This window comes from Euprymna scolopes, chromosome 25, assembly GCF_053919585.1.
Source record: "Euprymna scolopes isolate OS-2025 chromosome 25, ASM5391958v1, whole genome shotgun sequence".
Taxonomy (NCBI): Eukaryota; Metazoa; Mollusca; class Cephalopoda; order Sepiida; family Sepiolidae; genus Euprymna; species Euprymna scolopes.
Window position 1 is genome coordinate 62,016,279 of NC_136506.1, and position 26,794 is coordinate 62,043,072.

At 32.7% G+C, this 26,794-nt stretch overlaps 1 protein-coding gene across 3 annotated transcripts in view; it reads left to right on the plus strand.

Annotated features, from left to right (window-relative positions):
• Positions 1-8,705: 8,705 nt before the first annotated feature.
• LOC145247391 (uncharacterized) overlaps positions 8,706-26,794 on the plus strand; it is a 90,337-nt gene continuing 72,248 nt past the window's right edge. The window contains exon 1 of one of the 3 annotated variants that reach the window (XM_080109093.1): positions 8,706-9,112. The gene's annotated coding sequence lies outside the window, so the exon portion shown is untranslated. Of the gene's footprint in view, positions 9,113-10,050; positions 10,176-26,794 lie in introns of those variants that run through there. The other 2 variants (XM_080109094.1, XM_080109095.1) reach the window with 2 other exon arrangements.

Consider the following 26,794-nt stretch of genomic DNA (forward strand, 5'->3'; position numbering starts at 1 on the left):
CCATCTAAATGTTCTAATAAGTCGAAATTTGTAATTACTCACTAACTGACCTATCTCTTACTAAATTTTTATCTATCATTTTCATCCTCTCTCTCACTGCATGTTATTTAACCATCCCCAGCTTTTATTCTATATGCTCTGTCTCTTTTTGTCTCTCTGTTTCTTCTCATTAATAGTCAAAAGTAATAAAGAATGGAAAAAATAAAGAGATTGGAAAAAGAGTGAATATTTAGAAAAAAATTTTTTTTTTTACATAGGCATCACCACATTATCAAGGCCAAGAGGTCACTCGAGGATAAGGGTTAAAGAGTGTACAGTAGAAATTGGACAATATAGTAATCATTAGTAATGGAAATTCGGTAAATTTGTTAACTTATATGGAACGGTTCATCAAAAACTTGTTTACGTTAGACTTGAAGACAACCATATCATAGTCAGCTGGAAAGCAGGAAAACGGAAGATAATTCCACAGACGTGCAGTTCTAAGAAAGAAGCTTTGTTCATGGAATCTATGTTTAGGCACAGATAAAGAGTGGGGGAAATTAGTGATAGTGTTTTCTGCTAGACGGTTGTTTCATGTGAAAGTCTGGTGAGGGGGGACCAGAGATTGGAGCTCAGCCGAGCACTTGCCATGAAAATAACGATAAAGCAGAGACAAACTCGCAACATCTCTTCTATGAGAAACAGGTTGCAGGGAAGAGAAAAGGACACCCCCAACAAGGCTACGAAGTCTATTTTGAACTCTATCAAGGCATGATAAGTCCTTTCTAGCAACTCCTGCCCAGATGTGCAACAATACTCCATCCTTGGATGTACCTGGCTCTTATATAGATAGAGAATTGCATCAGCAGTGAGATATCTACTGGATCTATAGAAGGATCCCACCATTTTTCCAGAGGCCTTGGCAACAGATTTAATGTATGCATTCCATTTCAGATCAGGAGTAAAGGTCAAGCCCAGAAGCCTGTCAAAACATGAGGCCTCCCCAAGATAAGAGCCATTCATTTCAATTGATGCCAGATGAGGATCAGAACGTTGATGATGTAAAGATAAAAGCTTGGTTTTAGATGCATTAAAAGTAACAAGCCACCTCTTTCCCCATTGTACTATTTGCTCAAGATCAGAGGAGAGAGAATCAGAGAGAACTTGGTCGTTTACGGTCTTAGATGTGCTACCATAGATAGTAGTGTCATCAGCATAAATGTTTACGAATGATGTAAGGATGTGATTTGGAAGATCATTAATGTAGATCAGGAAGAGAGTTGGGCCCAGGATGGACCCCTGAGGAACTCCAGCATTAATACTGAGAGCTTCTGATTTCTGCCCATCAACCATTACTCTTATGAACCTATCAGAGAGACATGATTTAATAATTATCACAAGTAGTAATACTATTTAGTATGTAGCCAGAGAGTGAAAGAGAAAGAGAGAGAGAGAGAGAGAGAGAGAGAGAGAGAGAGAGAGACGAGGGAGAGGAAGATATAGTGAGCAGAAAGACACTAGTTTTAGATTTTGTATTTATATTTTTATATATAACTGGTTTTACAAATTTACTTTTTCCATATTCAAACAAGTTAATTAAAACGTCACTTTTTTTTTTTATCTAATATTTATTAATCTTAAAAATGGTGAAAATTTGACAGTCAATATTATCATTAAAGAAGCAGAAACAGTTCTAACATTATCCTGTTACATTTTTACTGCCTTTTTTTCCCTCTCACTTCTTTATGTGAATTAATTCAGAGAATAAAGTGATCAAAATCACTCAACACAAAGAAAAATGTCTGACTACTAAATTATTAATGCTAACAATTTTACAGCAAGTCCATTACAAAGAGTTGAACTCTAATTGCCCCTTTTTTATTTGTTATAAAGAGTCCAATGAGTCAATTGAGTTAATCAGATGATGCGCTCACAATAGAATGATACCCATCAAATCTCTCATAGTTATTGTTTTTCTTTTGAAGACAACATTTTTGTTGTTCTTTTTTTTTTCAGGCTTAAGAAATAAGGTTTTATTTTATTTATACGTTTTTGATAAACTCAGACATGATTTGAAGTCAGAAATAATTTTTACTTAATTGTGGCTTTATTGAGATAAATGAATTAAAAAATAAATAAATAAATAAATAATAATAATAATAATAATAATAATAATAATAATAATAATAATAATAATAATAATAATAATAAAAAAATGGATAAACCCATTCAAGTAAGACCGGATGTCATAATAGCTAGCAAGAAGGAAAAATCCTGCCAGATTGTAGACTTCTGCGCGAGCCTTTTCTAGTCTCACACAAAACACACATTCACATTTCAAGCTATATTACTTATCGCATAGATACGCATACACAAACATACGCGCCCACGTCCACACACGTACATATATTCACGTTCGCGTACATACACTCACATTCACGTGTATATACACACACGCTAACGTACACACATGTACTCACACACGCGCACACGTACGCACACAGATGGACGACGTCACTTCCTTTCAATGGAAATCCACACATGCGCAAAAGACCACCGGAAACAAGTATACAACAAAGAGCAATAAGCGGTTTCTTTCTTTTAGGCCCAGCTTTCGAGCTGGTCAGTCTATGGACCGACCGCGCGTACCTCACACCACTTGCTACTATGTGGGGCAAAAAGCTAACAGACCGTATATACACCTTTACACTCTTTCTCTCTCTATCTACTACTGGTCACTGAGAACACCTTCGCGTAGCTGACTGCTAACTGACATCAACTCTCTATCCTCTTCTTTGTCTACACGATGGACAGACATTTCTCGTTCCATTACATTACTCACTTCTTTTCCCATTCGCGAACAAACGATAGTGACCCGAACTTGAGATGAACACACATTTCCTTTTTCTTTCTACAACACCAGTCCCACAACGAACGATGGTTACACCCGCGCGGACATGAACACTTGTTATACTTAAAACATCCATTCTATCTACATGAAATGGTGACCCCTTTATTTAAGATGAAATGGATGCGGTTGAACGAAACATACACACACTCATTCTCATTTCTACGACAACACATTCCCTCTCACCAGCTAACAACAAGAGACGCACGCCAAACTTTAGACCTTCCTCTTCACCAGCTAACAGCGAGAGACGCACGTCAAACTAAACATGTGTGGTACCCTTTTCTTTCATTTGTTTCTTTCACGAAAGAAATTCCTGTTCGTTTAATTCAATTTAACCCGTCGTTCGTTTCTTCCTCGAGACAATTCATTTTCCCAATTTTGCACCACTACCACACTTCCGTTCCAGCAGACCACAGAGTGAAGATCAAGAAGACAGAGAAGCAGAGAAAATACACTGAACTGATCAGAGAGCTCAAAGGGATCTAGAAGATGAAAAAAGTCAAGATAACACCACTAATAGTAGGAGTGCTGGGAACAACACTGAAAAAAAATTGAAAAGAATGGGAGAGATTAGAATCAGAGGGATGGCTGAGAAAATACAACATACAACAATAATGAAAATGAAAATGGCTGAAATATTAAAGAAAACCCTTGAATAAGGAGATTAAGACGCATAACCCACAAGCATCAGCTGGACATATAGAAACTGCTATCGAGATAAAACACCAAGAAACACGACATGGAATCATGACAGCTGAAACTCCCTTTAATTCTTTGAACTTTTATGTACTCTGACGAAAATTAAAAATCAACAATTAAAATTAAAATCAACATATAATGATACTAAACTTTATTCCTAGAATTCCTATTCCAAAAATCCGTTAAATGATTTTTATTCTAAAAAAATGCCTAGAATTTAAGAAGAAATTAAAATTCAGAGAATCGTGCTTAATTGGTATCTACTGACTATCGATCAAATTCAATGCAACATTTAAATTTTCAGATGGGAAATTGTATTCTTATTATGTCCCCCAAAATCTTTATAAAATGTTACAAAGAAACTGAAATTTGGGAAATATTTATTAATTGATGTCTAATACGTATTGTTAAAATTTTACAAATAATTTGATGATGATGGGTGCTGTTGTCGAAGTTTCATCCTTTTGTTAAGAGTACTTCTCTACCGTAAGGCTTTTGCTTGCAGTCAAGAAACTGTAATGGATGAGTTGCAGACCACCGAACAGTCAGCATGACCTTCTTTTGGTGCAACTCTGGCTTCAGGAAATGTGGTGGAGCTTTGTCGGTAGCTAACCATTGAGCTGAGTGTAAAGAACTCCACCTCTTTTGATAACCTTTGCAAATGAATTTGCATTATTGCAACAGCTTGATATCTCGCTGGAAATGACCGCTGATTTTCGCTGCTTCCTCAAAGTCCCAGTGCTCTTCACACTCATCCAATCTTTTCCTCCTCCATGATACCAACTACACTTTTTTTATTTTATTTTATTTTAGGAGAAAGAGATAGTAAACATTTTGTGGTCGTATTTTGTTTTTGTTCAATTTCTGTTGCAGAATATCTTTTTATAGTTGTTGTTTTCACGACGTTTCGACCAACTATTCCTCTGGTCTTCGTCAGGTCGTCAACCGCGATGAAATAGGAATGCTGAATCTTCAACAGTATCTTCAGTAATTATTGCCTTCCATAGTTGGTCAGGTTTTTTGGGTTTATTTTTATCTGATCTTCCATTGTCGGGTCCGTACCAAATAGTATATATTATTTTAATTATTGGAATTTTTTGAGATGAGTAATTTGTATATTTTTATTTATTTATTTGTGAAATATTATTCGCATCTTTTTATAGTTGTTGTTCCTATCCCGTCGCGACCTGACGAAGGCCAGAGGAATAGTTGACCGAAGCATCATAAAAACAACAATGAGGATAATATAGCCTGCAAACAAATAAATAAAAATATACAAATTACTCATCTAAAAAAATTCCAATAATTAAAATAATATATTATTGCTTAGTGTTCGTATTTTATGCATACTAGCAGAACTCGTGGAAATTCCACGGTAGTTGAAATTTTTTTAAACACATTATAAATAAAATGAATAAAAATAAAATAAAACAAATAACAACGAATTTAAAACAATTTTTTAACAATTTTTTTTTAAACCTTTTTAAGCTAAAAAGAATTGATTTAAAAAATGTAGATTTTTTTCAATGAGAATTCAGCACATTGTTTTGTTTTTGTTTTTTTCTGAATATTTTTTATATAAATTATAAAGGAACAGATATCAGTTCATGTGCACATTTTTTTTTTTAAGTTTTAAAAAGAAACTATAATTAAAAACTATAATAAAAAATTTAGTCTCCTTTCAATATGACTTTTTTTAATTATAAAATAAAATAGCCAATTTAACAGACAGTAAACAGACAGCCATGTTTTTTTTTAATTTTTGGAGAGGAAATGGCTTTAATGAGTTTTAACTGATAAAGAGCAACTATAAAGGGAGGTAATTCGTTTCTCATTAATTAATGTTTGCGATGATGATGCTTTTTTTTGTGACACCAAACCTACGGACAAGTAAAGTAATACTTAGATTAGAGAGATGTTAAATCAGCTTAGATTGAGAGGAGGCAAACGAAATACATAAATAAAGAGAAAATGGGTGACTTGTTCAGTTAATTACAAATTACTGCTTATTAGAAGGATTAAAACGGTTTTATACATACACACACACATCAATATAGATATAGATATAACTCTATCCTAGAACTGATGTATATTTAGCATGTATTCTGTGTTATTATAGTAAATAGGGAAAGCTTTAATCAGCTCAAATTTCGTATAACAATAGAAAGATTGAAATTTATACGATTTGCATAATAAATCTAAATGAATTTATAAATTCTCACTTCAAGCCAGAACTCTGTTGCCACTGACAAAACTTTAAAATCTTTATTAAGATTTTTCTTCATAAATGTTTTTATTTTATGAATCTTTTTCAATTTTCAAATACATTGTTGACATTTTTAATGGAATGCATTGACAAAAAAACAAAAAACAAAAAAAAACTACTCCACTTTGATTCATTTCTGACTAAAGCTTTTTATAATTCCACAATAAAGTTAGAGTTTTAAAATTCCCATCAATTTAGAAGCATAGACAATAAATATTTCGATCTGTCACCTTACTGGTAACATTTAAAAATTCTATTGTATTTTTTTATTTACTTTTGCAGTCGATATAGCTTACCTGCAACAGCTGGCCCAAGTATGGAGTAGAGTGTCACAAGAAAGCCAATCCTTTTGTTGTTTCAAACTACCTTAACTAATTCTATTTTACGTGTCAAGTGGATTTTTTCAAGCAAAAAAAAAGAAAAAAGGAAAGAAAAATTAAAACGATTTTAAAGGAATTCAGTTTCTCTACTGGTGCATTAATCAATAATTCTCAAAATTAAAAACAAATAAAATAAAACAGGATTTTTTAAACATAAAGATTTAAACATAACTGTAAATTGATTACTTGTCTCATGAATTTGAAAGCATCGATTTCTTCCATATGTCGTTTGGAACATACTCCCATATAAAAAGTTTTCATGACATACGGTTCTAAGTAAGAGATATTTCTTTAAAAAAATTCTTTTTAGAAGTGTGTTTTTTTTTTTACTTATGGATTATGTAAACTAGATTGCTTAGCACGTTATGTTTTCACTCAAGCAATCAATAAATCAAATAGAATAACATTTGCATATATATATATATATATATATATATATATATATATATATATATATATATATATATATATATATATATATGCACAGCTGTCTATACGTGTTGGTCTTTTTATTCTCTGCATCATCGCTTCCTTCTTTTCGTAATTATTGACCACCTGTGTAACTTAGACGAATAAAAACTTTCACGCAGGAAAGACCGACACAAGAAAGACACTCACTGAGTTTCTTCAATGTTTTATCGGAGAGAATTTACTTATGAATAGAAAGACTGATAATTAATATTTCCTTATTAACTTGGTTTTCTAACTTGATAAATGAGAGAAGCAGACATACAAATGCCTCGGTAACATTCAGCTTAATTGATCAGTTTCTAAATTGTCTGACCGTCATAGGGCTTCCTGGGGAAAACTGAATTGAAAACCTTTCTTCTCTCTTGCTCGAAAACGTAACAGCATGTTATGTCTTCATATCGTTCAACTCCTGTTTTGAGCAGAGTTTGATCTTATGCCCCCCCCTCAACTCACGTCATCTGTTTCTGGGTACAATTCTGTGGTATGCATCAAATCTTATCAAAATTCACACTAGTTAACTTAATCGTTACTTATTGGCGCAGAGTCCCAAATATGTAACAATCATGTATAGCATTCTTTTCATAAATATTTGAGCAATTTAATTTTGATTATACAAATAAATTACTGTCCCATATCACTGTGTCAGGTTTAACAGCCCCGTTTTCTGGGTATGTGTGTAATTTATTTGTATAATCAAAATTAAATTGCTCGCATTGTTATGAAAAGAATGCTATATATATATATATATATATATATATATATATATATATATATATATATATATATATATATATATATATATATATATATATATATATATATATATACACGTTTTATTTTTTATTACCGTATCTTTCTGTTAAGTTACATTATTGTTTCGGCTATACGGCCGTTTTTTTGGTCGTTTGTAGCGTCCTCAAACTTTTACAGAAAAAAGTCTGAGGACGCTACAGACGGCAAAAAAAAAAAAAAAAAACGGCCGTGTAACCGAAACAATAATGTAACTTAACAGAAAGATACGGTAATAAAAAATAAAACGCATATTTGCTTACAACAGTATTGAGCACTTTCTTCAGTTTTTATTAATTACCATCTCCACTATATATATATATATATATATATATATATATATATATATATATATATATATATATATATATATATATATATATATATATATATATATATATATTGATAATGTAAACAAACTCAAACTCAAGTCTTAATGGATGTTTGACGAACCAACAGTGCTAATATTTAATTCTAAAGGAGTTATAAATTTTCATTGAAGTCAAGGTATCATATCAACCAAAATTAGTCTTTATTTGAAATCTAACAACGGTTCCGTCATGGCCAATACAGTAATAATAACTAGGGCTATGACAACAGCATATTCTTTTCCTTGTTTGAATTCTCAGGCATATATCCATTGGTATCTTATATGTTTTTATGTTGAGTGATGTGATCCTCAGTTGATTAATTGTGTCTGTGTCGAGAGTAAAAACAACGAAAAGTATATGCCGTTTTCATTGCCCTAGTAATAACAAAGTTAGAGTCTTATGGACAAATGAATTTTCAGATTGACAGAAAAATGATTCATATTCAAACTATTTCCCTTTCTCATAATATTTCTCAGTACTAGGACTTATACTTAAGTATTTAAGACATACAATTAAGGAGTTGGTTTTGGGAATCACTGAACCTCTGCACACTACTGCCTTAAAGATCCTCGTGTGTGTGTGTGTGTGTGTGTGTGTGTGTGTGTGTGTGTGTGTGTGTGTGTGTGTGTAAAAATAAATGTAACTTCATTATGCAATTTACGTATGTAGATGGTCACTTCTACAAAATTTCAAGTCTTATAGCTTAAAAGCAGTCAGCGAACACACAGACAGGCACACTCCTTTCATATCTCGTGAATATGTGAATCGATTGTGCTTGTGTGTGCATATTTGTATGTATGTGTGGTGCACGTGTGTGTGTATGTGTGTCCGCAAGAGGAGGTCTCTTTGTGTCACCCACAGAGATTGACTCACTTGGTCAGTCAGTATTGGTAATTATCGATAATCCCCGTCGCAAGAGTTAAGCTTTCCCTACCACGTGATCCCATCAAAGGTCTCAGCCATTTTCGCACAAGCTGAGAGGAAGAAACATCTGTTGTTTCGTCCGTTCTTAACTTGCAAGTTTTCTTTTTCTTAACTTGCAAGCCACGTACTTTCACTGATTCATCTCATTTGATTTTTATCAAAAGTAAAAAAAAAAAAACAACAAAATTATAAAAAAAAATCCTCAAAAAAGATTTAAAAGCTGAAAAAAAAACGAAGAAAAAGAAGAAAAAGAAAATGGCTCTAGTGTTTCGTGGGAGAAGACACAATTGATTGTACTGCCACAAAAGCAAGAAACAAGGTATTTGCCTAAAATTTAACCGTAAAAATGAACAAGAAAAGAGAATTAAATATTTATATTATAATATGCCAACATTGCCCATGAATGAATAAGGCATCTCATCTTACCATTTTTATTCTTATTTTTTCATTTCTATAATTTCTAATCTACATATAAAGGAAAAATGTAATTTTGTGTGTGTGTGTGTGTGTGTGTGTGTGTGTGTGTGTGTGTGTGTGTGTGTGTGTGTGTTATTTTTCCCAATCTTCTTATCATTTTGTTTCTGCTAAAGATAGGGCATCCTACGAGATACCAGACATTCACCTACTATTTCTGAAACTCTAACAAAGAGATCTTTTTAAGGATTATAACCGTTCCTTTAAGCACAATTGTTTGTATCTCTCTTGCACTTGGTTCATCAGGTATATTTGCCAGGTAGTTTTTGAAATTCTTGTTTATGAACACAGTAGCTCCTATGATTACTGAAATGACGGAAACTTTCCTAAGGTTCCAGTTTCGTATGTGTGTGTGTGTGTGTGTGTGTGTGTGTGTGTGTGTGTGTGTGCTTGGTAAAACGTCAGAAACTACACAATGTACACTTACAAACCTTACATCATCGGATTTAGTATAACCCCAATCAGGTTATGGTAAAAAAATATTCTGTATTATCCATTCTCTAGGAGGTCACCAAGAACCAAATTAATGCAGGGACCAGACTGAAAATGGGTGTTAAATTCTTTTATTTCAATCTTATTGGTAGTTGTTTCAAAAGCAACCCTGAAACTAGATAAAAAAAAAATCAGTCCGCTTTATTTCTTATTCTTATATTCTTTTCTTCTTGATTTTTTGTTTTGTATGTGAATGATGTGAATCATTTGAGAGAGAGAGAGAGAGAGAGAGAGAGAGAGAGAGAGAGAGAGAGAGAGAGAGAGAGAGAGAGAGAGAGAGAGATCGGGGCGATAGAGAAAGAGAAAAAAGATTAAAAGAGAGTTCAGTTTCAAGGAAAGGTAGAAAGACATGTTTTTCAAAGAAATTTGTTGTGCACAGTTTTTTTTTATTATCCATGTTTCCGGGGCAATGCCAGGTAATCCTACTTGTTTTAAAAAAAAATTGTTGTCTTTATTTTTGTGGGATATTTGTTCATAATGTCTGGTGTGAACAAATATCCTGCAACATTAAAAACCCTTAATGAAATTTTGTGTGATAAACTTTGTGTTTGCTCTGTTTATAGGACTGTTTGGAATGGCATCCTCAGACAATGAGACAAACAGACAAAAATATTACATTTATATTATAGATTTTGCAGCTCTTCAGATGCATTAATGCTTGCAATATCAAATATCAAAATATTCATAAAGTGTTCATTTTTTATGTTTATAGATGATCAATAATCTAAAACGTTACCTTCTAGCATTTCAATATTAACAATTTATGAATGTCTGCGCATTGCTGTCATTTATGCATTAAGATAATTCAAGAATACAGTTCTATGTTTTCTCATTAATAATGCTAATTGCCTGTAACATATTTACAGGGGAAACTAGATTCGCAAGTTCTTGGTAGAATAACTAGTCTTAGGACAGAAACCTCTAAAATTATACTAGTCCTTACTCCTTCTCCACTCATCCTAGCATTGTTTCTGGTCATCTTTGATTTCTCCTTGCCATTGGACATGCAACCATTGTTTCACTATAACCTCAACATGACACAGGCCCCTTTTCAGTAAGTAACCTAAGTCTCTCGAAACAAGAAATTGTTAAGACAATTATGTGTGTCAATTTCTATTATTTATACTATAAAGTTTTTAATTGAAAATTATTTTACAAATATTTTTGTTTCAGAAGATCATATAACAAAAATGCTAACATTTTTTGTTGATTATATATGTATATATGTATATATATATTTGTCTATTCGTGTATTAAAACAGAGGTATCTTCTAAAAAATGTGGGAAATTCACAAAATGCCTAAAATTAGAGAAATTAATGTAAATGTTTGATAAAATAAGTTTAGAGGTAAACTTAGGCATTTTTCATCATGCGATAAAAAGGTGATTCTATATTTTAGGCGATTAATTTAAAAATATCTACAAAATGGCAGTTAAAAAAAAACAAAAACATAATTTAACTTTAGAATGGGGGATTACTTTCGTATATGTTTAAAGTAAAATGACTACCCACTTTCTGACCAGAACTTAACGTTAATGAGGACTTACTTTAGGACTAAATGAGGTAAAAGAGACGGCTACTCATTTGAAGGGGAGAACTGAGTAGTCCCGATTAATAGACTCAATTTCCAGAAAGTGGTCAAGAAATGAATAATAATTCTACATTAACTTTTTATAAGTGATCTAAATTTGTTGTTTTTTAGTAATATTTTATAGTAATATATCTCCCAGACTTTTAAAGTGCAATACCTTAGAAGAATACAGACTCCCATTTTTCCATTTTGGAGGAGGGGGGGATATGGAGAATAAAAGAGCCTGGATTAAGGCTCGAAATTTTTTAAAATTATATACTTGTCTAAATTTAAAAAAAAAAAAAGGTAATTGATAAATAATGAAATAAAAAATTGGGTGGACACGTTTTCTTATTTAAAAAAGAAAATCTTTTCAGATTACTATCAAATCAATAACAAATTTTGTAAGGAATTTTTTCTGGAAAATATAAACAGAAAACAAAGAAAAAAAAAGATATTTATATAATAAAATAAATTTCTTTTATATAAACAGAAAACAAAAAAATAACAATTTATATAAACAGACGTGTGACTTCAAAACTGGAAGAAAGTATCCTATTAATCACGTTTCATAAGAAATTATGCCTTAGCCATGTACAGGTACCACCTCTTGCATCAACTCCATAATGTGTCTGAATATCCTAGGAACTAGACAGCATGGTAAACCGAGGAAGAAGTAAGAGTGTGTGAAGCCGGTTTCATACAAGCCATGCATTAATGAAATGAAGCAGCATACATTGAAAAGCTTTACAGTGACCAAATCGAAATTTGTTTATCGTTTACAGATACTTTTGATGGTAGTTAGTGTGACCGAAACCATTTCCTTTTATTCTGTGTCAAGTTGCCAAACCTCTTATTATTATTGCTTGTTAAACAAAATGATTTATTTCAGGGTTTTCCTAACTTTAGGACACCATGGAACCCCTGAGCAGGGCAAAGATTTTTCACGGAGTACTAACAAGATACTTTCTAAAATAAATATGAAAAACAATAATTTCAAATATTAACACTATTAATGTTTATAACTATTTTTGTTTTTGATTCATTTAAAATTTTTTGCTAATTTATTTTTATTTTCTTTTTCATGAACCATCTTGAAACTTTTTACACCTGTAGTTATGTATCATATCTTTTTCCAGTAAAAAAGATAAGTGATTAAATGTCTGCAGCCATTTAATTTTTCCATATAACGTATTTAGTCTTTTTTAAGAAAGGGATCCGGAGCCCCTCAGCCTCATTCACCGAGCTCCCACTGGGAAACCCTGATTTATTGTATCAGGCAATAATTATATTAAGAGAAGTGATTGAACTTTTTTCTTTTTATTACAAGGTTCATTCAATAACCAGTGATAACTTAAGATTGCTAGAAATAAGTTTGTCTTGTCTAATTCTTAATCTATTGAATTTGTCATTGTCGTTCAGTCCCTTTACTATCAAACCTTCCAACAATCAAAAAGGAGGAGGAGCAGGGGTGAAACCCACAAGCATACAATCACATGCATACTATGATTCACAGGCAAGTTTATTCATTAATACAGAATGAGAAACAAACATATATGGTACACATTAGAATGGAACAAAAAATTATGTGTCTTTTGGAATGAGGGGGGGGGCGATGGTCAGAGAAAGCAAAAAAGAAAGAGGTTTAAAATGTATATATAATCATAAAATATGTGATTAAGAAAAATCGGTACTAATATAACTTTTGAACAAAACAAAACCGACTATGCCAACATAAATAAAAGCGGAAAATATTAAATCAAAATGAACCGGCATCAAACCGGCTATGATTCGGTTTATCTGTTTGATTTTTATTTGTTGTTAAGTGCTTGGAGAGGGTTAGCTTGCGGCCGTACGCGCGAGCACACACATGCGTACATACACATACATATACTTAAAGAAACGCTCATCTGTGCATATACATCTCCGCCTAGGCATGTAAACACATGCACGTATGCGTACATGCATGCATATACACCCGCGCTGCTCCCGCTGACCCCAAATTTTCCTTAAGGTGTTAAATTGAGTATGTGCACGTAAGCATGGATGCGCACACATACAGACACCCGCATATCGACACCCATATACCCATGCAGGCGTATACATGGGCCTACATGCATACATTGATTCAGACATACTTGCATCCCCACGCATATATGCAAGCACACGCGCACATACAGATACTTATATTTGTGAACACATACATCGACATATACACAGCTGCTGCACGCTCCTACATACGTATGTGGACAGCAGGTAGCGGGCACATATACTCTCATACATACACACATATACATAGGTACGTACACATATACATCGTCACCCCCACGTACACAAGGACACACACATGGATGCACACATGCATATATACACATACACGCATACCCAGATGTATAGACAGAGTTTTGTGTTTACTATAACCTTTCTATGTAAATATTAGGCAAGTATGAATCATGTAGAATATCTGCATGAATAAGAGTTAACTAAAGATGATCATCCCATAAGAACCCCCTCCCCCAAAAAAACTAATAGGTTATTAATTAAAATGAATGTTTAAAAGAATATGCAAATTAGCTAGATCTTTTGCAGATGAATGCAATTCCACGACCTATATATAACAAAGTTGTATTTTCTTTTTAAATAAATAGAATAAAGGCCTTTAATATGAATATCAATACGCACACACGCAAAAAAAAAAAAAATTATGGAATCGGTAAGTGTATTAAAATTGGGGAAAATATTGGAATCCCCCCATCACTAATATATATATATATATATATATATATATATATATATATATATATATATATATTAGTCCTCACACGAAAGAGCAGGGCACAAAATGTTTTAAATAATAATAATAGAATAACAATAACAAAGACTTTCGCTGGCGAGGACTACTATTGACCATAACCAGTTATACAATCCTTTTGAAATTTTCATCTCTATTTTTCTCGTTATGTACTGAATATTTGTTAATGAAACCTATATGAAATACGTTCCTTATTAAATTTTAAAGATTTTCTATTCTGAAAGAAGTTTTAAAAAATTTAATCTAAAAAAGTTATTTTAAAGTTTTTGTTAAAAAAACTTCAGATTTTCTCATTATTCAGACCTGTATTACAAAGAGAGGATTGCAAATAATGAGTTGTGGTATGAGGAGAAATACAAACTGAAACAGAGAGAATATTCAGACTTGTAATAATACAAAGAGGGGGTTGCAAAAATGAGTTGTGGTGTGAGGAGAAATACGAACTGAAATAGTTTTAAAATATAATCTTAAAAAGATAAGATACAAGTTAGAAAAGCATTTCATCCAAGGCATGAAAATTGTTAAACAAAATGTTTTTACTATAGGCTTTAAAAATAAAGATACAAGATTCAATTTGAAATTTATTTATCTTCAAAGTGCACTTTTATAAATTTTACAAAGTAAGGTATAAAAATTTAATTTAAATTGAATCAAAAAATTACCTTAGATTTATTTTATATAATGTACATTTTGTTGCAACTTAAAAACATTATCTTTCATCTAGCAATTAATGATATAGATATAAAATTTTCAATGATTTTTTTTTTAAAAGTGCAACAGAATGTACATTGTTGTTCATCATTCATGCTGTTTGATGTATTGCCACAGTTTTCTTTGCAGTTGTACAGACAGTAGGTTGCAATTTCTTTCTGTCCGAGCAATGCCCATACTGAGCGATTGTTCTAACCATTGTATCCAAAGGAATCTTCTACCCAGTACAACGAGAAATGAAACCATGAACAGAATTATTCCTGATGGCTTCCATATTACATCAGTCACCTGCTTTCCATCATCTCAAGTAACCCTGATCGGTTGGTCTGAAGTTGATTCTCGACTTTGCTCAGGGGCTTCCCACAGACTAGCAGAGAGAAGGAGTCGCCTAACTTTTTCCTTTGATAGTAGTGCTGTCCCGCCAATGCACAGCGCCTAGTATTCCTTAATGGTCACTCATCTGGTATTAGCCAGGCTCATCGTTGCTTAACTTCGGTGATCTAACGAGAACTGGTGTGTCAACGTGATTATGCCGTATATTCCTTTGAGTATATGCTATTAAAAATATACGACTAAAGCAAGCTTGTTATGGTTCGTGTAAATGATATAAATAGTAACGACTGAGAAGGCTAAAGAGCACAACAGACAAAACACGAATATAACAATAAAGTCTCAAACGACAGCAATATGATAATGAAAATAACATTAAATTTGGCAAGAATGTTTACGTGGTTTTATCCATTTTAGGATATTTAATGCCAAGGCACAATACCTAGTTGTAGCGTAGATGATCATGCAAATTCTTGATACTTTATTTATATCTGGGGAGGAAGATGGGGTTATATCTGTCTTTCCTTACAATATTAGTGTGTCAATAAACACAATTTTATGTCTTACTTTTACTGATAAATCACCACTTATCAAGGCGAAAAGCCACTCGAATGTAAGGGTTAATGAGATGGATAGATTATCAGTTGAATTATGTAGAATATGATGTCAAGATTGAAAGTAATAGAATGAACAAAATTTGCTTACTTATAAGGACAGTTTATGACAAGTATTTGTTGACATTAGATTTGAAGACAAATATGTTGTAATTATCAAGGAAACAATCCCGTGGTAATGTTTTCCACAGATGGGCAGTTCTGTGAAAGAAACTCTGTTCATGGAAATTCTGTCTGACGCTAGGTACACAAAGGGAAAAAAAAAGGAAAGTTCTTTTCAATTCTGAGACGAGTTGCCTTGTGAATGTTTTACAAGGAGCAATCAGAGATTGGAGTTCAGTCGGGTACCTACGATGGAAATAAAGATTGAGTAGAAAAAGACTAGAAAAGTCTGTTTGAATTAAGCATAGGCCATTTTATTATGGATCGCCTTGTATAGATATACTCTCCTTTTACCCTGACAGGAGGACAAAAAACCCAAAAGCTGAAACATAAACATGACAATCATGAAGAAATAACAGGTCAAAATATGTCAATAACAGTACTCCAGCTTAGAAATATACATGTTAAACACCCCCCCCCCCCCATCCCGAAAAAAAAATTGTGCCAATAAGATTAGGACCAGTGGCATATATAGGTCTGGTGATGCTCTGATAATGCCTGAAGTAAACTCCTTGATTGTATGCTCCAAAAGCATAAGTATAAGTCCTAGTATGGAGAAATATTATGGAAAAGAGAGATAATGCGAATATAATTTGACCCCCCCCGCCCCCTTACACACACATACAAAATTTGGATGCTCAGAATCATTGTTCTTTCGCCCTCTCCTCCCTCTGTAGATCATTATTCAGGACAGATATTTAAATGTTGCGATATATCATTAGATAAATTTGACACCAAAGTAATGCAAAGTAGTTTAACTATAAGAGTCTACAAATAATTTCAAATAAGAGAGAAAGAGAGGAGGGAGAAGAAAGAGGAGAAGGAGGAAGGAATATCCCTTTACTTTAAAATGCATATAGCATATATATGTATATAGGAATAGATATATGCAAGAAGAGAAGCACATAAAAATTAGACTATAAAGGTGGGGGGAGGGCATAGGGTGTAAGTGAGAAGAGGTGGTGTAACCTGTCCTGAGCCACAACAGCTGTCTTTTCTTTTTGTTGTTTAATTCTTTACCTGTTGAATTCGCCATTGTCATTCATTTAGTCCCTTTGCTACCAAACCTTCGAACAAAAAAGAGAGGAGGGGAAAGCACCCCACATGCAAACAATCACATGCATGTTATGAATAATAGACAAGTTTATTCATTAATATAGAGTGGGAAACACGCATACATGTGGTAGTCAGAGGATGACACTTTAGTGACCTCCACACATGATTTTCTTTTTTTAATGATTCGTGCATTATGGAGAACCTGATCCACTCAAAATGAATGTCAACTCTGTTATTAAAAATTACAAATATGAAAATTAGTGATGGTCTACCATTCATATTTTCATATATGACAGTCTGATGCATCAGGCTACCTCAACAAATGAATTTATTTGAAGTGAATTATTTACAATCTACTCTCACTGCTAAGTAAATGATGATTGTGCAGGATTGCAGGTGTCATTTCAGTGTTTTCTTTCTTATTTAATATTTTTCATAGTTGCGGGAGTATTGATTCATACCTTTCCCAAGTCTATAAGTGAAAATGACTTAAAAAGCAGAAGTCGAGTACTATATCGAGTTCAGAATTCACACCCATAGTCATTGTACCACTTCCAGACACAAAAACACACACACACACACACACACACACACACACACACACACATACACATACATACAAACGCACACACTCATGCACATATACATGCACTAGTAGACTCATCAGATAGTGTCAGAAATGAATAAATGCAAAATATTTTTCATTTATATTATCATCAAAACAGCTCACTATTATTTGATAATACAACATAGTGTTTTACATTTGGAATTTTATCGCCCTATTTTCATATATACTTAATAGCTTGGCGATATGAACAAAAATTAATTAGCGTCATTTAATGAAAAAAAAATGATAACTTACCAAAACTTTTCTTAAAATATTATGTTCATTAATTTTCTATGGAGGTAATTTAAATGAAAACTAATATATTTTAGATAGTTAGAAAGAGAGATATACCAATGAGACATAAGAGTTTAGAAATAGTAGGAAAGATGATTGCTGTCTGTCTGTCTGTCTGTCTGTCTGTCTGTCTCTCTCCCTCTCTCTCTCTCTCTCTCTCTCTCTCTCTCTCTCTCTCTCTCTCTCTCTCTGTTAATTTACAGTTGAAAGTAATAAAGAAATGGAAGAATAAAAGATTGGAATAGTCTATTACAAACAAACTGGAATATCGCCAGAACTATTAATATTATTTAACCCTGTAGCTATTGAGAGTATAGTGGACAAAAAGAAACTAATTTTAGGCTTTGTCTTTTTATTTTTTTAATATTTAACTGGCTTTGCAAACTCACTTCTTCCTGTTCAAAGAATCTAACCTGAGTTCAATGACTGATCCATACGGTCACGTTTTTATTCTAGAATATTACTAAAACTTATCAATAAATCTTGAAGAATAAAAAGGTGATGAATTAAAACATGTTTTCACTTAAATAATAAAATAATTAAAATAAAAAAATGAACATCATTGATTTTTTTCTTTGATAATTGTGATCTTCACTGAAGAAATATTTTTTAATTGCAAACAAAAATTGTGGTGATTGATCCGAACTTGTGAAACAATGTATTAAATGAAATTTTATATTCTGATGCAAAAATTTGATTTTTTTTCTTCCTTTCTTTCATTTTGTTTTTGCTTCTTTTCTCCTCTACCCTCGCTGTCAGCTTTTCTAATGCATTCTCTGATATTGATCTTAAAACACAGATACTATTCAACTCTTTGTTTTTTTTATGTCTCAAACCACATAGTTTCATTTACATTTTTCTTTAACGTCTGAAACTGTTGCATATGTCTACAAGGAATGTTTTCATGTAGTTTATGGAACAAGAAAATTCTATAATCAAGATAACTGTTTATATCAGAGAATTACAAGGATCATAGTTCTTTTATTATTGATAAAGTTCTCAAGTGTTAATGTTAGTATGGCACAAAAATGTTTTTACCAACTGAGTGCTAATGTCTATTAAGTATTACTACTGTCACTAGTTTCTTTATTTCTCTTAGTCTGTTTGTCTGTACGTTCCACTTTTTCTCAGCAACTACTGGTCTAATCTGGCTGAAATTATGTATGGACCTTTAATATGATAAGGTACAGCAAACTAAGTATTATGGTATCTATTCAATGCACAGTTATAGATTAATAAGAATTAGTCATCACAATACCACATTTACTCTATAAGTTTTCTCGGAAACTACTAGTCCAATTTAGTTGAAATTTTGTATGAACCTTTATTATGATAAAATACAGTGAAATAGTTATTGTTTCTGTTCGACTCACATTTAGAGATTAATAGGGATTGTTATTTAATGAAAAAATGAACACAAATTTAATCATATTCAACCATCAATTTTGCATAAAGCATTCATTCTAGGTCAATGGACTATAACTTTTGCCCATTTTTAACTTTTGCTAAAAGTCTATTTTTTTTATAGTTGTGAATCTAATGGATGTACCTTGACTCAGCAGAAATCGTCTTGATTGAATAATATATATATATATATATATATATATATATATATATATATATATATATATATATATAATTATTACATTTTTTAAGCTGAACTGGAAATAATGCACAGTGATGTGCGTGTGCAAATGAACCTTTGCTAAATTGCTTTTAACCTTGGAGCATCAATTGTCTGGTGTACTCACAAAACTTTAATATAGTGCTGTAGAGAGATAAATACTTCTCCTTGCTAGAATAAACTAAAAAGACTATACATCGAATGTATAGGCTTTCTCAAAAATAAAAATACAGTTGATTTCAAAACTTTGAGTTTGGACTATGTTTATTACTGTTTGTCAGACTTATGATGGATCGGCAATGAGAAAGTTTGTATTGAGCTATGTAGTATTGACAACACTATGAACAAAGATGAAAAAGAAATTCAAGTTAAACAAAAAACGTGGAAAATTTTAAAAGTTTTATATCTGAATTTTTAAACAAACAAAGGGGAAGGAGATCATGAAGAACATGTTTTCCTCACAACTGAACAAGAACAAGCAAAAGATGTGATTGATGCAAAGGAGAAAGAAATAAAAAACATGAAAACTCATGAAGTGTATGAATGTCTTCCTAATATAGGTAAAAAATGCATATTAACGAGATGAATAATAACAGAGAAAGTTAAGGATAACAAAAAGATAACGAAGGCTCATCTTGTAGCATATGTCTATGAAGAAAATTCACTTAACCTAAAAATAGATTCTAACATGCAGCCATGAAGCTATGCATCTTGTAATGTTAACAGCCTCCATTAAGAATTGGCAGATGGAGACCCTTGATTTTACATTTTTGCAAGGTGATATGCTAGAGAGAGAAGTATTTCTCAGCCCACCATCTGAGGCATGTCTAGAGTCACAAGTGTGGAAGCTGAAAAGATGTATTTATGGATTGAATTGGCATAATGTATCTGAGAACTTGATGGGTATTCTGGCAATGCATGTAGATGATTTTATAGTTTGTGGAAATGATTATTCAAAAATTAAAGATAATATTCAAGGTCGGAATGCATGAAAATGGAACCTTCAAATTTCTGGATTGTGTGTTAGACAAACAGAAAATGGGATCATTATAAATCAAAGCAATTACGTATCATCTATTTCTCCAATAAATTTAAAGAAAGGAAGATCCTTAAATAAAAATGAAGAGCTGAGTGAAGGCAGATTTAAAAGACTAACAGGTCAAATGATGTGGGTATCTACCTAGACTCGACCTGATATATCAGTGTATAGGATAAGTAATACCGAAAAATATCTTGCAGTGAAGTTACATTTTGAAACCAATAAGTCACTATTAAAGCTTAAATCAAAGACAGGTTCCATATCCTTTCCACAGTTGGGAAATCCTCCAAATTTGAGTGTAGTTTGCTATTCTGATTGCTTGGAGGATGGTTCCTTACAGAGTGGATTTATCATCTTTATTTATGGTAAAGATGAATAGACTGGCTCCTATATGCTGGTCATTAAAAAACTTGACCAAGTAACAAAGAGCCCATTGGCATCCAAGACTCTTGCATTCAGTGAATCTGCTGATGCAAGTGTATTGATAGCTGCCATGCTTCAAGACGTTTTTAGACTACCCAAGTTGCCTGAAGTACTTTGCAAAACAACAATGCATCTTTGGTAGAGACCTTAAAATCATTAAATCTTATAAATGAAAGACGTTTGAGTAAAGGAAACGGTAAAGGAAGAAATCCAAATTGAATGGATCAAAGAAGAGGAACAGGCCACAAACTGTTTGACAAAGATGGGAACCTCTACTGAAATTTTAAGAGACATGTGTTAATAAGCCGTTTTCTTTGTTTTGTTTTTTGTTTTTGTTGGAATTTTGACTTACACGTGTGACCAGAAGACACCAGTAATGTTAAAGTTGGAGTTATCGAACTTTGTGGCTTCCTTCTATATATTTAGTTATGTCCCTTGTCTCAATATTCAATATGGCATCTGGCCAACAGTAACACCAATGAGACAATCCTCTCAGGCATTATTTCTTCTTTTTTGTGGAGAGAGATAGTGTAGTATCTGCTTTGTGGTCATAATACCATCTGCCCAGGGATTATCTTCTCTCTTTTTTGTGGTATTTGGGATATTATAGTATCTATTCTGTTGTCATAATACAATTCTCCCATGTATTATCTCCTCCTTTTTTGTGGGAAGGAGTAATGTAATTCTTTTGTCATGAGATCATCCTCCCAGGCCTTACCTCCACTTCTGTGGGAAGTAGTATATGTTATGATACCATTCTTCCAGACATTATCGTCTCCTTTTCTTTATATGTTCGTTTCTTATATATATTACGAAAAATGTGCAACCAGAGGGAGAATAGTTTTATTAGTAGTACCTTGTAGGAGAACAAGGACAAATGACACCAGCTGCAAAGGACATCAATAGGTTATTCCCCTTTCGAACAGATATACCCAGATTATTGGAAGAGAAAGAAGGGTGTTCACCATGTTGGACAGGATTTTACATGGTTGAATGCAAAGAGACTCTATCTTAGATTTGAAACCTACCCTGCATGATAGAGGCCATGATGAATGGCGAATAATAAGTCGTTTTATTGCATTTTTATGTTGTGTTGCAAGTCTACTTTATGTTTGCCAATATGTAAATATAAAGTATATGTCATTTGGGCTTATTTCCTCCTCATTCTATGCCCCCATAACATTGAGTTTGGTATGTATGTTTTTCCCTTACAGAGTGGTGAAGGTAATAAAAATATATGTTAATAAACTGATTAAGGAGAATGAAATCGTCTGCTTTTCTTATAAAAAGAAAAAAAACTAACAAGATTTAATGGAGCTTGCTAGCTCCACCTCGGATTACTAAATAACTTTGTTCACCATGCATCTTTTGTTTAGTAAACCATCTTTTCTATCCTTAATTCTCGTTATGAGTTTTCTGATACTGGAGTTACAAAAGTTAGATTCCAGCCTCGTCATAAAACGCAACACAAAGATGCTACAAATCAGTGCAATTTTCTGCTTTGTAAGAACTAACAGCTGTTTCATAAACTTATCTTTCTTGGAAAGACAGATTCATAATCAACAGAGAAATCAATACTTTTCACATTTTCCGTTTACGATGGCCTTATGCTGAAATGAAATACAAGGGACAATTATTAAAGGTTTTTTAAGTGGACAGTGAACTCATGTGTAAGAAAGGCCTGCAACGGTGTAAAACATTATAGATCTAAGTTTGAAAAATGTAAGTATAGAATCAATGTTGTGAAAGTGACAGTAACCATATCTATCATTGATTCTATGCCAAGGATTTAGAAACGTATCATCATCATCATCATCATCATCATCATCATCATCATCATCATCATCATCATTTAAGGTTACTGATAGTATGCATTATGCTAGTGCACTCTTCAGTTGTCACAGTTTATAGATCAGCTGTATCGTGTAATGGAGTTGTTGAATGTTGTCTATCATGCCAAAAAAGTAACATTTATAGATGAACAACAAACAAAGAAACAACATTCACTAAATGCATAATTTACAAATTGTGGGAATTTATTATGGGTAACGAGTACAAGATATGCTTACAAGAAAGTCAGGAGTAGTGTTTTTAACTGTCCGTTCAGCTTGGTGTCCCAGATGTAAGAGAGTTCAGAGGAGTGGAATCCTTATGCGCCCATCCATGTCAATGTTGAAGATAGGAAAGAGATAGAGACAGGAAATAAGAACGCAAATCGATATCGTCACCTGTGGACTGAAATATGCAACAGCTGGAAATAAGGGGTAATAATATGGCTATATCGGTGGCTGTGGTAATAATCGTATATGTCTCAAACTTGAGGGTGTTGTGCATTGTGTCTGTGTGCGTGCTCTGTGCAAACTAGACTGGCTATCAGTTTGACAACACGTCCTATAATGGCATGGTCCCTGGATCATTTTTGATGATGATAGCATCTTGGAAAAGTGCTAAGAACCATGCCGACAATATAAATTGTCTATAAAAGTTATCTTATAACTAAGGAAGAAAATGGAGTATATTAAAATGGAAATAAATGAAACATTTGGGGTCACCAGCTAACAAGTGCTAACTTAACACATGAACAATATTTTGTAAATGAAAAATCAAGGAAAACATGATTCAATAACAAAGCATTTATATAACTACAAGTTTAAAAAAAAAAGCTAAAAGTCATTTTTAGTCAGAAATGGTCCTTTGCAAAAATTTACACAAACACAGCTGCTATAAAACTTGCCCCAGATGTAAAGAGGGATATCTTGTGATGTCATCAGAGACAACTTACAACTCACAACTCATATTTATATATGCTGTTTAAAACATATATATATATATATATATATATATATATATATATATATATATATATATATATTGAGTAAAATGATTGATAATTTATAATTAAAATTAAAAATCGGTTTCACAAGGAAGAACAAACAAAATCAATAAATTGTACGATCGTTTCGGAAACGATGTTTTTATTGAGACAGAAAATCAGTCTTGGACAATAATTTTATCATTTGATTTTATAAAACAAAATCTCCTCATCAGCAAAGAGTGGGTGGGGGTTTAAAGATACCAAAAATAAAACTAGCATTTTTTAAGTAAGACAGATATATTTTTTAATCGTCCGCCTTTAAAGCTCATAAGTATCATAGTCACTCCATTCATTGGAATTTTAAATGTAGTTTATGAATATACTCAATTCCTGGCTAGAGAAAGGTTCTAGTCTAGCTGCACTGATGAGTTGTGATACAACGAAACAGTACTGTATGTGGATGACTATATATATATATATATATATATATATATATATATATATATATATATATATATATATAATTATTCCGGGTTAAGAATATTCAGAGGTATAACATCCAATGAATTTAACGAGGTTTATACAAGAGTGCTCAACACAAAGTAGAGCAAGATATACTCTTTTTTTTTAAAATAAAAATTCACGTATCATTACACAATCATGAGTATGTTTCAGTCAACTAGTTATAACTGACTAGAGATATCATTAGACGATGTTGTTTTTACAAAAGTTAAGTTCTCAGATTAAAAAATGAAATTTTGTAAAAGCAACATCGCCTAGTTGACTGAAAAAATACTTATGATTGTATAGGGATACTTAAATGTTTACGTAAAAATCAATCAAATGTGTGTGTGTGTGTGTGTGTGTGTGTGTGTGTGTGTGTGTGTGTGTGTTGTTAAAAATAATTAAAAAATTAAAATGGTCGATTTCTACTTTTCAGTTTTAATGAATGTTTTCACTTCAGTTGAAACTCTCAGTGATGCTTTTCAGCTCTTATAACTTTGAAATAAACTCGGATGGGATCTATAAGGCATCACTAACCAACTTAACGTTCAGAATAAGTGAATCATTTATGAAACGTTTCAAATATGCATCGATTTCCTTTTGCCAAGCCAAGGAGGAGGGCATATGCACAACTTTTACTTACCTCCCACGAATTGCAGAAAGTTAGACACAAGGTCAAAGAGTAGTGATTAAAAAGTCAGTGTATTAGAAGAAGCATATACTAGCCCCCCCCCCCAAGAAAAAAATGCCTGAGCGGCTCTGTTAGCATTTCCTAATAAAGACACTTCAGGCAATTAGCAATAACCTAATAGCTTATTAAAGCATGAAAAGGTGGAACTCCTAGAACAGCACAGAATCATACTTTAGCCCAACAGAAACAAGATCACTTTGCTTAAAAATGGTCCCAAACTATATTGAACTGATTGTCGAGGATGTATCGTCAAATTGTAGAGAAGCTTCTTAAAACTTGATGAAAGCTAATTATTGAAAAAAAAGAAAAGAAAACATAGGATGAAATGATAAGAATGAAGTAATAAGAACTTGAGAGAAAGAGGGAAAAATAAATATCTGGCCCGAGTTAGATTAATTTGAAAGTCAATTTCTAAAAGCTGACCATCGCATGTCAGCATATAAAACAGACGATGATGATGATTGTAATGACGATGTGAAGACGATGGCAATAACAACGACGATGATGGCGATGATGATGATGCTGATGATGATAACGACGATGACGACGACGACGATGCTGCTGCTGCTGCTGCTGATGATGATGATGATGATGATGATGATGATGATGATGAATTTGCCATCTCCATGTGGAGTCTGCACATTTTTACAGTTACTGATTGATGGAGACGTTGTTTGTTGATGGCTTTACGTTGATATGAAAATATTGAAGACATTGCACTTACTGCCATTTCTGGTATAACCGAGAGTGACTATGCCTTATTGAGTGATCCAATTGTCAGATGGTACACCTGACAGAGACATGTAAACCAGGGTGGGGACAGAGTATGAGATGGAGTGAGAACAAATGACTTATATGTCTCCTCTCCCCTAATCACCGGCAGATGACCATGTCAACTAGGATCGTTATCAATAGATACTAATTATAATGACAATTGCAAATATAGTTTTGATGATACATCAGTCAGGTGTTTATTGTCTTCTTTCTGATAGTGGCCTACGAGTCTTGTCAACGTTTGCACCACAATGGGGTCATCCTCACCTGTGTCTAAGTTAACTAATAAATTTTTTTTAAAAATATTTTTACATCTTTTTATTTACTGTAAAATAAGATTTGTTAATTATTCTGTTTTACAATATGCTGTAAAACAGAAAAATTAACAAATCCTTTGAGATTATTGAATATGAAGAACAATATGTATTATAACCAATTTGTTTTGTATGATTAATTACGTTGCTGTCTTGTCAGTTGCTGGGAGAAAATTTCAAGTTCATACCTTTCTCAACAGTATTAGTGAATAAATGATCACAACAGATCTGAACTCAGCACTACTGATTCCTTATTGAAGAATGCAATACCCCTCTCCCAAATTATTGACTTCTATGGATTTATTTTAATTGGATTGTGCATTGCAGAGAACAAAACCCACTCTCTCTACCAGACAAGAAATGACTATACCGATGCATGGTGTATACCGACTGACAGATACCTATACGATTGCAGGTGTTATATCAGAGTTTTCCTTCTAGACTAGTTGCTCTACCATAAGCCAATTTATCTTGCTATTTCACCTACAGCTGAAGAGGAGGGGAAATGGACTCAGGACGATTGAGTTACTTCAACCAATACTTTTGGGAAAAGTATGAGTCCATTTCCCCTCCTCTTCTTTATTTAAAATTCTAGCAATTCAATTCTTTTTAAGACAATAAATATTATTTGTCTTCTTATTGTAAACATAATTGTCAGCATAATCACATCGACCCACCAGTTCCCATCAGATTA